This window comes from Tupaia chinensis, unplaced genomic scaffold, assembly GCF_000334495.1.
Source record: "Tupaia chinensis unplaced genomic scaffold, TupChi_1.0 Scaffold000314_1, whole genome shotgun sequence".
Taxonomy (NCBI): Eukaryota; Metazoa; Chordata; class Mammalia; order Scandentia; family Tupaiidae; genus Tupaia; species Tupaia belangeri.
Genome location: NW_006159807.1, coordinates 2,765,560 through 2,776,824, shown reverse-complemented (window position 1 = coordinate 2,776,824; position 11,265 = coordinate 2,765,560). Strand labels below are relative to the sequence as shown.

At 40.4% G+C, this 11,265-nt stretch overlaps 2 pseudogenes; both read left to right on the top strand.

Annotated features, from left to right (window-relative positions):
* The first annotated feature begins 3,663 nt into the window (after positions 1-3,663).
* On the top strand, positions 3,664-6,452 carry LOC102496548 (eukaryotic translation initiation factor 3 subunit H pseudogene; annotated as a pseudogene).
* A 2,508-nt stretch (positions 6,453-8,960) lies between these two features.
* LOC114008247 (guanine nucleotide-binding protein G(I)/G(S)/G(O) subunit gamma-10 pseudogene) lies at positions 8,961-10,186 on the top strand (annotated as a pseudogene).
* The last annotated feature ends 1,079 nt before the right edge of the window (positions 10,187-11,265 follow it).

The window sequence follows — 11,265 nt, the reverse complement described above, 5'->3', positions numbered from 1 at the left end:
TCTTCATTACTGTAATGATGATTTTTTCCGTTTTAATATTTATTGCATTTTTGTATCAAACCTTATCAACTGCTGAATACATCACAAGTGCCACCTAGTGCTTTTTTTGGAAAATAACATTTTACCTTTTTTTTTGTCTTCAGAAGTAAGAACAAAACAAGAATGCCCATACTCCTAGGCCAGATATATATATATAAGTATAGGTATATATATAAACCCTAATATATTTATATATCTCTATATTTATATATAAATATTTTATATATCTAATTCGGGATCTTGGGTACACATTCACATGTGCCTGGTGTGAGTTTAAGCCACTGGGTCTGGGACTCAAACCGCGGTCGACTACGTGGGAGTCCAGCAACATAGCCATTACGCTAACCGCTGGTCCCGATATATAATTTTTTTTTAATGTTTGCTGTAGGGCGTGTATGTTCACCAGAGAGAGACAGAGAGAGGGAGAGAGGGAGAAGGGGAGAAAGCATCCTCCATGGGGATGGCCATGTCACAATCCACCTTCTCTGTTTTCTTCTCAGGATTTTGGGCCTGCACATACATGTACCTGCTGTGTTTTTCAAGCCTCTGAGTCTGGGACTCAAACTGGGCTGTTGGATATATAGGATCCAGCCACCTTAACTACCATGCTACTGGCTGGCTCAGGCCAGATGATTTTTAAATAGTTCTGCTTCCTAAAGTTGAGTTGGTTTGTTTTTAGTCAAAAAAGTTTTTGAAAGAAGAATTTGGAAGTGAGTTTCCTTGACTGCAGCCAGATCTCCCACTATTGCTTAATTTTAGTTCTACATAGGTATAGATAAAGTTAAAAAAAGACTGTTAAATAAAGAAGAATTAAAGTAAGGGATCTCACTACAGAAGAAGAAACAGCACTTTTTCAAAAAGTATATTCTCCCAACTCCCAATAGGAGCTGACCTCACTAAGCTTTATTTCCTTCATCATGATTTATTTACTTAGATTTTTCCCCCCTTATTCACAATAGAGGACAAATGCACACTTGATATAATGAAGGAGAGAGAAGCACCCTCGACAAGGCTTGGTCATGTCACAACCCCTTCCTCTAGGCCTCTAGCATGCCAGGATCCTGTGCATACAGGCGCATCCAGTGTATTTTCAGGCCCCTATAAGGCTGGGGACTCAAACTGTGGTTGGCGTGTGGTTCCACCTCCACAGTCTGGTAGGCCAGAGGCTGGGTCCATCAACATTTTATGCCCCAAATCACGTCTTTCCCAACTTGTCCATATTTAAAGCCTTGGCGCACCATCCTCCTCGTTAGCATCATTGCCACCACCACACATGCGTATTAGCGAGTGTCTACCGTCGCAGGGCGCAGGTGCCGAGGGAGCAAACACAGGCTTTATAGTCTCTGCCATCAAGGAGCTTAACAACTTGGGTTGGGGGTGGGAAGAGAAGAAAAGAAGGAATTGATGATGAGGAGAAGTGTGTGTGAAATAATAAAACAGCAATATCAGAGAAGAGCCTTCGCATTTTTTCAGCTCACAAACCAGAAAACCTCGGCGCCATCTCCTCCTCTTTACCCAGTTCTGTTACGTGAGACCTGTGGAATCCTCCTTTGAAATGCCTTCGTGGTGTGTCTCTTCTCTGCTTCCCCATAGTGAGTTTGTTCCTCTACCTTATACCTGGAAAATTACAACAAACATTCTGTTTGGTTTTCTGCTTTTCCTACTGCCACACTAACATTACTAAAAGGCTGCCTTTAGCTTCTTATTCTTTTCCTCAAGAGCCAGTTATGGTTCTCTGGTGCTTATCAGACCACGGGTACAAATCTCTGAGCCTGGTTTTGAAAGTCTTCCCATATGGGACCAGCAGACAGTGTAATGGTTACATTGCTGGAATCCCACAGGGCCAACTGTGGTTCAAGTCCTGGACCCCGAGGCTTGAAACTCATGCCGAATGCGTGTGCATGCTTGTCCAAAATCCCTCCAAGGAGAATGGAGAAGAGATTGGGGCGTGGTCAGTCTCCCTGGCAAGGCTGGGGGTTGGGGGAATGGGGTGTTGATTTCCTGCCTTTTGGCTCTCTGGTCAGCATACGCTCTATACCAAAAATATCTCTGGGGAAAAAAAAAAAAAAAGAAAAGAAAGCCTTCCATAATCAACACAGACTTTATCTATTCAATTTGATGGGCCACTTCAATCCAACACTAACCTTTTACTCCTAGAGGGCAGGTCTTTATATTGAAACCAAGGAGCACAGTCTGCTTTCATTTCCTTTTTAAAAATTATGTAATTTTTAAAAATCTTTTTCTGATGTTTTTATTTGTCTTTTTTTTTGTTTGTTTGGTCTCTTGTGCCATTTGTCTTTATAATTTTTTCCACTTTTCCCCAGATATTTCATTATTACACATTCTATTACATTACCATTCTCCACGTATGCTTTTCTCCTGGCATCACATTCTCCTCCAATCTCTACTGGTTGCTCTTTCATCTTGCTACACAGTGAATCATATTGGAACTTCCCTTTTTTGATTTTTGTGGGTTTGTTTCACTGTTTCTTGGATTGCTGGTCTTCCCCTTTCTCAGTTCTCTCCTTGTTTTGCTGCAGACTATTTTTAAGTAACTTCCCAAAAATGACCATGTGGGCGGTAAACTTGTGTTTCAAGTGCTTGAGTATCTGAAAATGGCTTCATTTCATCTTCACAGTTAATTGTGTTTATCTGGGTACAATATTATAGCTTATAAAAATGTTACCAAATAACTTGGTAGCTATGTCCTCATTGTGTTTTAGTACCCAAGTGTCTTAGTCTGTTTGTGGTGCTATAAAAAACATACTATAGACTGGGTAATTTATAAAGAGCAGAAATATATTTTCTCACACTTCTGGAGATCAAGTCACTGACAGCTTTAACTTTTTCAGGGGCTACCGTATACTGACAAGGTGTCCCTTTATGCCTGTGTTCTCTGCAGGGGAGGAGTGCTGTGTCCTCACATGGCACAGGTGGAAGAGAAAGCCAGTGATGCTACATGAAGCTATTTATTTATTTATTTATTTATAATTAAAATACTGAGTTTGAGACCAGCAGGTGGTTGGGGCCCTGTACTGTCACATGACTGACTGAGGTTTGAGTCCCAGACCTGGCAGCTTGCTTTCATTTTCTCTTTCTCTCTGTCTCTTGCTGGTGAACACAAATTAAAATAACAATAATAATAATAAATAAAATTAAGAGTTATAAATTAATGAGTTACAATTTTTAAAAATGAAAACACTGAATTTATTCCATATGTGTATTTTTGTCTCCCCACTATTTCCATGTCTGACCACAACTACGACTACGTCCTATCATAACAGTCTACACATACTTAGAACCAAGTAAGGGGTAGAGTTCACCTAGCAGGCACTTGTTGGAGAGAGACACAGAGAGGAAGAATGAGAAATCACCCCCCACCCTCATCCCCCAGAGGATGGCCATGCGGCAAACCCTTTTCTTCCATTCTCTTCTTGGGATTTTTGGGCATGCATACACACATGCCCTGTGTGAATTTCAAGCCACCAAGTATGGGACTTGAACTGTGATTGGCTATATGGGAGTCCAGCCTCTTTACCCCCATGCCACCTATTGGCCCCAGTATAGACATTTTCAATTGTTGCCAGTGGTATTTAACTGGACTTCATTGCCTCTGCTTCAACAATGTGTAATTCATCTTTTGCAACAACCCCTAAACTGACCTTCTTAAAGATAACTGGCAGTAATGGTATGATGGTTAAGGCACTGGACTCCCACATGGCTGACTACAGTTCAAATCCCAGACCTGGCAACTTGAAACTCATGCCAGGCGTCTGTGCGTGCGTGCCCAAAATCCCGAGAGGAAAATGTAGGAGAAGGAATTGCAGCAGGACTATCCCCCCTGGGAGGATGATTTCTCACTTTCTCTCTTTCCATCTCTCTATCTCTCCAGAGAACTCACGTGCCCTATAGCAAAAAACAAAAACAAAACAACAAAACAAAAGCAACAACTCTCCAAAAAAAAGAAAAAGATAACTGGTATTCATTTTCATCATTATTCACCTTAAAAGGATAATCTTTGTTGGCCTTTAGTTCACAACTGAAAGATAGTTCTGGAGCCTCAAGTTCCTTGTGATCATCTCCATCACATCTTCCATGGGATGGTGGCATGCACTTAGGTGGGAGAGAAGGCTATGGAAATAAACGACTACTGTTCCTGAGAATAGCTGCACAGGATAGAATCACTCCAGGGCATGAAGATTCTCTTTTACAAAAGCCTTACTTCTATTCGTGAAGGAGGAACCTTCATGGCCTAATCACCTAAGGATCTCACCTCTTTTTAAAATTGTTTTAGAGAGAGATTTTTGCTATATAGTGCATATGCTTGCCAGAGAGACAGAGAGATACAGAGAGACAGAAAACAAAAAATCACCCCCCCTCCCCGGGGAGATGGCCATGCTGTACTCCCTTCTTAATTCTCCTCTTGAGATCTTAGGCATGCATACAAATGTGCCCAGAGTAAGTTTCAAACTGCCAGATTCAGGACTCGAACTGTGGTTGACTATGTGGGAGTCCAGCTATGTAACCATTATGCCATCTGCTGGCCCCAAAGATCCCACTTCTTAATACTATCACATTAATCCTTAAGTTTTAACACTTGTCTCACTTTCAGAGGCCATAGCATTGTGTTGCAAATAAGTCTGGTGTTGGTATGGCTGTTGTTCTTTTATAATGTGGAAGATAGTGTTCCTATTTCACTACTACCAAGTCAAATCCTAACAATCCATTTTCTACTTATAAAATTGAGCCTCCATCTGGAATACGGCATCCCACAAGGAAGGCACTGGCTCTACTGCTACTTCTGGCTCCACCACTGCGGCCGGGAAAGGCAAAGGCAAAGGTGGCACTGGTGGTGAAGCAAGTGCAGAGAGATGGCCTGGCAGTATTAAAGAGAATCAAACATTGTCAAGAACAAGGAGCTGACATTGTTCAAGGAGTACTTTTGGGTCTGGTTGTAGAAGATCAACTTGAAATTACCAACTGCTTTCTATTCCCCCAACATACAGAGGACGATGCTGACTTTGATGAAGTGCAATATCAGATGAAGATGATGCAGAGCCTTCGCCTCGGCAACATTAATCATCTCCATGTGGGCTGGTATCAGTCACGTACTATGGCTCATCCGTCACCCGGGCACTCCTGGACTCCCAGTTCAGTTACCAACATGCCATTGTAGAATCTGTGGATCTCATATACAATCCCGTAAAATCTGCCCAAGAGTCTCTCTCAATAAAAGTATACAGACTGACTCCTAAACTAATGCAAGTTTGTAAAGAGAGGCATTTTTCCCTGGAAGCATTGAAAAAGGCAACTATCACCTTTGAATACAAGTTTGAAGAAGTGCTGATTGTAATTAAAAATTCACATCTGATCAACATCCTAATGTGGGAGCTCTAGAAGTCAGCTGTAGCAGATAAATATGAATTGCTCAGTCTTGCTAGCAGCAGTCAAAATTTGGGGAAGAATCTGCAGTTGTTGATGGACAGAGTGGATAAAATGAGCTAGGATATAGTTAAATATGACATGTACATGAGGAATATTAGTAAATAGCAGCAGCAGAAACATCAGTATCGGCAGTGTTGTCAGCAGGAGAATGAATATGCAGTGCCAGAGTCAGGGAGAACCTCTGCTCCCTGAGGAGGACCTGACCGAGATCTTCAAGTCACCCCAGCTCCCTGCCAGGATGGAGTTGCTGCTCATCACAGGCTAGATTAACACTCACTGCCAGAGCATCAAGGGGCTCACTGCCCAGAACCTAGGCAAACTCTTCATGGCCCAGTCTCTTCAAGAATACAACTAAGGAAAGGATGTCTTCAGAAAAGGAGTTGTCATGGACTCTTGAGACCGTATCAGGGCAACTCTGGGGAAAGTATATTTGCATATTGAAAAACACAGAGAATTCTTTTAATCTCATTGCCATCTTTGGCCATAATGCTGTCTTTCTAGCCAGTAGGAAAATAAAACAAAATCTCGACTGCTTGTTCAAAAAAATAATTGAGTTTTAAAGGTCTGTGTTGTTTTAATTCTGATTAATGCCAAAAGTGAACATGACTCTGAAAATATAGCACTGCATAGTTAAAAAATGTCTAATGAAGAAATGAAAAAAGTATTTTTTTTCTCCACTGCTTCTACAAAGAAAGAGACATCCTTTCACATCCTTAAACTTGGTCAAAGGATCTGATGAGGTAAGGTGTTAAATACAAACTCTCAAAAGGACTTCCATCTTGTTTCCTGTACATTGTGAAGTACAGTATCTACTAGGTTGTTCTGTTCTCTTTAAAGTTATTATTGAATTATTATTTAAACAAAGGAGTCTTGTAGATGCTAGAGATTTTAGAAATTGTTGCCATGTTGCGTGAATATAACCTTGAAAAACAATTGTTATTCTTTTTTTTTTTATCTTTTTTTGGAGAGGTTTTTGCTATAGGGCGTGTGCGCTTGTCAGACAGACAGAGAGAGACAGAGAGACAGAAAGCGAGAAATCACCCCCCAGGGGGGATGGCCACGCTGCAATCCCTTCTCCTCCATTCTCCTCTCGGGATCTTGGGCACGCACGCACATGCACCCGGCGTGAGTTTTAAGCCACCGAGTCCGGGACGCGAACCGCAATCGACTACGTGGGAGTCCAGCGACGTAGCCTTTACACTAACTGCTGGCCCCACAGCAAATGTTATTCTAATGGATGGTCTTGCTTGCTGAATTGCTTCCCTGTGGTAATGTGGTGGATATCTATGTTCTCGAGTGATGTCAACATTAGCATGTTGCCCAGTCAAATCAGAAGAGGATCCTTGGCTTTCTCTTCTTCTAACTTGCATAAAGGAAAAATAAAAGTCTAGTCTGCTTGAGTCCTTAGAGTAACAAAGAGTTAAAAAGTCTTGTTGAATTCACAGTTCCACGTAGATATCCAGTTGCTTCAGCACCATTGGACCACAGTGATAACTTTGTGGTTTTACAAGATACTTTATTTTTAACCCTGATGCTATTCATAAATGGCATTTTTTGGGGAAGTTTTTGGGACATGTATCATTTTAATGCTCTTCAGTAACTTTTGGAGGAGGGAGAAATAATTGATAACAATATGAGAGGCAAAGTGAAAGTTCTTTTCCTTTTTTTTTAAATTATGAGAGGGTGTACTTGCCAGAGAGAGATAGAAAGACAGAGAGAGAGAGAGAAAGCACATCCGCAATGGGGTATTGCCATGCTGCAATCCCTTTTCCTCCATTTCTCCATTCTGTCAGGATTTGGGACACATACACACACATACACTTGTTGTCAAGTCACTTGGGCTAGGATTCAAACCATAGTTGGTCATATAGGATCTGGCTCCCAATGCACAGTGCTTACCAACTGCACTATGGGGCCAGTCTAGGCAGTTCTTTTTTTTTTTTTTTTTTTTTTTTTTAGAATTATTTTATTTATTATTTTTAATTTGACCAAAGAGAAAGCCACCAGATTCAGGACTCAGGACTCAAACTGTGGTCAGCCATGTGGGAGTCCAGTGCCTTAACCACCATGCCACCTGCTGTTCTTCTAAATATGCTTAAAGTCTCCCTACTCAAACCAAAAGTATTTTCTATATTATCATAGCATTAAATCTTTACTAAATCTACAGTTGTGTAGAGTGACCAGCTCTAGGACATAGGACAGTAGAAAGAATAATGTAGAAAATAAACTTTTTTTACATCCCTGTGAACCTCTATAACATTGTTGAAAGTGATCTAATAGGCAACAGATAAACAGAATAGAATACAGTCCAGAAATAAATCTGAAATAAAGGGTCACTTAATGTATCACAAAGGTACCAATGAAATTCAATTGAAAAAAAGAAGGACTTTTCAATCAATGATGCTGATTCAAAGGATATTTGTATTAAAAATGGAATAGCTATTATCAATTTATGAATCCAGAAAGGTTATACTATCTTGTTTATACTCTGACCAATTAAGTTGAAGAATATTCTATATTTTGTTTACATAAACGTTTAAGGATGTTTGAAAATAATGGATATTCTGTTTATTGAGCACAAAGTTCTTTATGTGTATACATAATGCAATGCATTCATTATTCAAGCAGAAAGTATTTATTGAATGCCTCATACATACAGCTGGTGTAGGCCTTAGGGGTTTGCTGAAGGCAAAATACTTACTTTCTTAGAGCTTACCTTCTTGTGGGGGAAGACAAATAATAAACAGAAAAATAATATTTCATATGCTTCTCAGTTGTAGGAGGAAAGCACTTAGTGGGTTAAGGAGACAGGAAGAGAATGGGGCAAGGGCCCCATTTCAGATAGGAGAGTCAGGGATGGTATCTTTGAAGAGGTGGTCTGCAAGTTGAGAAAGAGGGAGCCATGCTGTCTTAGGGGAGGCTGTTCCTCATAGGCAGAAGCTCAGAGAGTGCGTGGGAGAGGGTCAGAGGGAAGCCAGTGTGCCTGGAGGGTGTAGAAGAGATGCTTAGAGAAGTAGGCAGGGGCCACATCATGCTGGCTGTTTTGGTCATAGCAAGATGTTTAGATTTTATTACAGTGTAATGGGGTAGAGGTGGGGGAGTGGGATGGTCTTCCACCTTTGTGTGACATGATCTGATTTATACTTACAAAAGATGGTTTTACTTGCTGGGAAAATGAACTGAAGAGAGAAGGTAGTAAAAATACCTTTAGTTGTGGACAGAATGACAGTAGCATGGATTAGTGGTAGCTGGGGAAGTAGTAAAAAGTGACCAAAATTGGGGCATATATGAATAATGCAACAGTAGGACTTGTTGGTTATTTGGATGACAGGGACAAGGGGAAGAGAGAAATTGAAGATGACTCCTAGGTTAAGGGCCTAAATACCTGAGGTAGTGGTGATGCCACCAACTGAGATAGGATTGACTAGGAGGGTTACATTTGAGGGCAATGGAAGTAAATGTTTGATGTGTATTGATGGACACAATCCAATGTACATCAATAGGTGAATGGATAAACAAAATGTGGTATGTCCATAAATGAAATATTATTCAGCTATGAAAAAGAATGACAAGCCACCGCCATGTTTTCTGGGGCCACCATATGCACCCTGCAGCGCCTGGTGGAGCAGCTCAAGCTGGAGGCGGACGTGGAGAGGATCAAGGTTTCTCAGGCCGCCACAGAGCTTCAGCAGTACTGCATGCAGAATGCCCGCAAGGATGCGCTGCTGGTTGGTGTTCCGGCTGGAAGCAACCCCTTCCAGGAGCCCAGATCCTGTGCTTTACTCTGAAGACTTTAGAGAAGAAGTTTGCTGAGGAATGCCTTCAAGCACAAACAGATGAACAACTGCCTCCACATGTCAAGAAAATACTTTTCTCTAGCCAAATGACTTTTAGATATTTCAGACCTTTCCTGTAGCCTGGCCCTCTAGCCAAAATTTTATAGAAATTGAAGAGTTTTTACTCAAATAAGGAAACTAGGTGAAAGAGGAGAGTTTTAAACCATAATTTGGCAAAGTGCTTTATATTTAGGACAAATGCTTTACTACCAAATATACCAGGATGCTCCTCTTTCGTAAGTGAATTGCTGGTGTTTTTCTATACCTGGAATACCATGTGTGTTTTATTTACTGGATGTTTACATTTCGGGAAGGAAGGCATTTTTGTTTATTAAAACAAATTGAATATTTGTAATTTCTTGTTCCAGACACAGACTTTTATAGCATAACAAGATTTGTTCTTTTCTTACGAATTTATACTTTCTAAGTAAAGACCGGAAAATAAGAACTGAGGGAAAGAATAGGCTTTACTAATCAAATGCTGTCTTGATTTTTTTTTTAAATGAGAAGGTTGTTTTATTTTTAACACTAAAGATGAGAGCTATGCCTTAGCAGATTTGTTTAGAAAGATCATTTTTATGTTTTGAGTTGCCCCATCCTGTATATGAAACAGATTTAATTATTGTTGTCTTAAGTTCCTTTACTTTGTAGTTGCTCTTGTACTTTAAAAGGAAATACCACATTATTTCATGTCTTTAAAAATGTTTAAAATGTGACCTACCAAACATTGCAAGTGGTTTAAAACAAAATAATGTGAAAATATTGGAACTTAAAAGAATTATTCATGTCACAAGTATTTCACTTTGAGGATATGCCTTTGACTTAATTTGGGACATTTTTAAGATACTTTGTAATAATCTTGAAAGAGCCTGGAAATAAAATTTTTGCTTAATTCATCAAAAAAAAAAAAGAAAAAGAATGGCATAGTATACCTGCTCTAGTATGAATGAACTTTGAAAATACACTAAGTGAATGAAAACAGATACTAATTATCACTTATTGGATGATTCCATTTATAAAAAATATTCAGAATAGACAAACCCATAGAGATAGAAAGCAGATTAAAGGTTGCCAGGGACTTGGGGTGGAAAGAGGAAAATGGGGTGACTGCTTAATAAACACAGGGTTTCCATTTGGGTTGATGAAAAAGCTCTTGAGCTAGATGGTGGAGATGTTTACACAACATTAGGAAGCACTAAGTACCGTGGACTTGTATACACTTCACCATATTGAATAGTTACAGTGGCAATTATTCTGTTATATATATATTTTAACACAATCAAAAGAGAATCTGAGATAACAACAAAAACTTCAGGATGTATGTAGAAAAATTTGAGTTTAATTTGAGATATGTTAAATTAGAGATGTCTATTAGATGGTCAGGTGGAGTTGGATAAAGGAATCTGGAGCTCAGGGGAGAGTTCAGAACAATAAATCTGAGAGTCATCTCAGGAGGGGTGGCACATAAAGACTGGGGACTGGTGAAATCGTAGAGAAAGAAGAGGAGAGAGAGAGATAAGATTGAGTCCTGGGCTACGTCAATCTTGTAAAGTCAGGAATGGAAAAAGGAGCCAGCAAAGCAGATTTGATATACTGGATCTGAAAGTCCTGAGACCCTGGAACCTCAAGAACCCAGTGAAGAGAGTGCTTCAGGAGAAGGGGTGGTCATAAGTGTCAGTTACTGCTGAGAGATGGAATTAAAATGAAAAATAGTTGAATTCTGGGAACCAGCTGTTAGTGTAATGGCTATGTCACTGGATTCCCACGTGGTCGACCGTGGTTCGCGTCCCGGACCCGGTGGCTTGAAACTCACGCCGGGCGCGTGTGCGTGCGTGCCCGAGATCCCGAGAGGAGAATGGAGGAGAAGGGATTGCGGCGTGACCATCCCCCCTGGGGGGTGATTTCTCGCTTTCTGTCTCTATGTCTCTCTCTGTCTGTCTGGCAA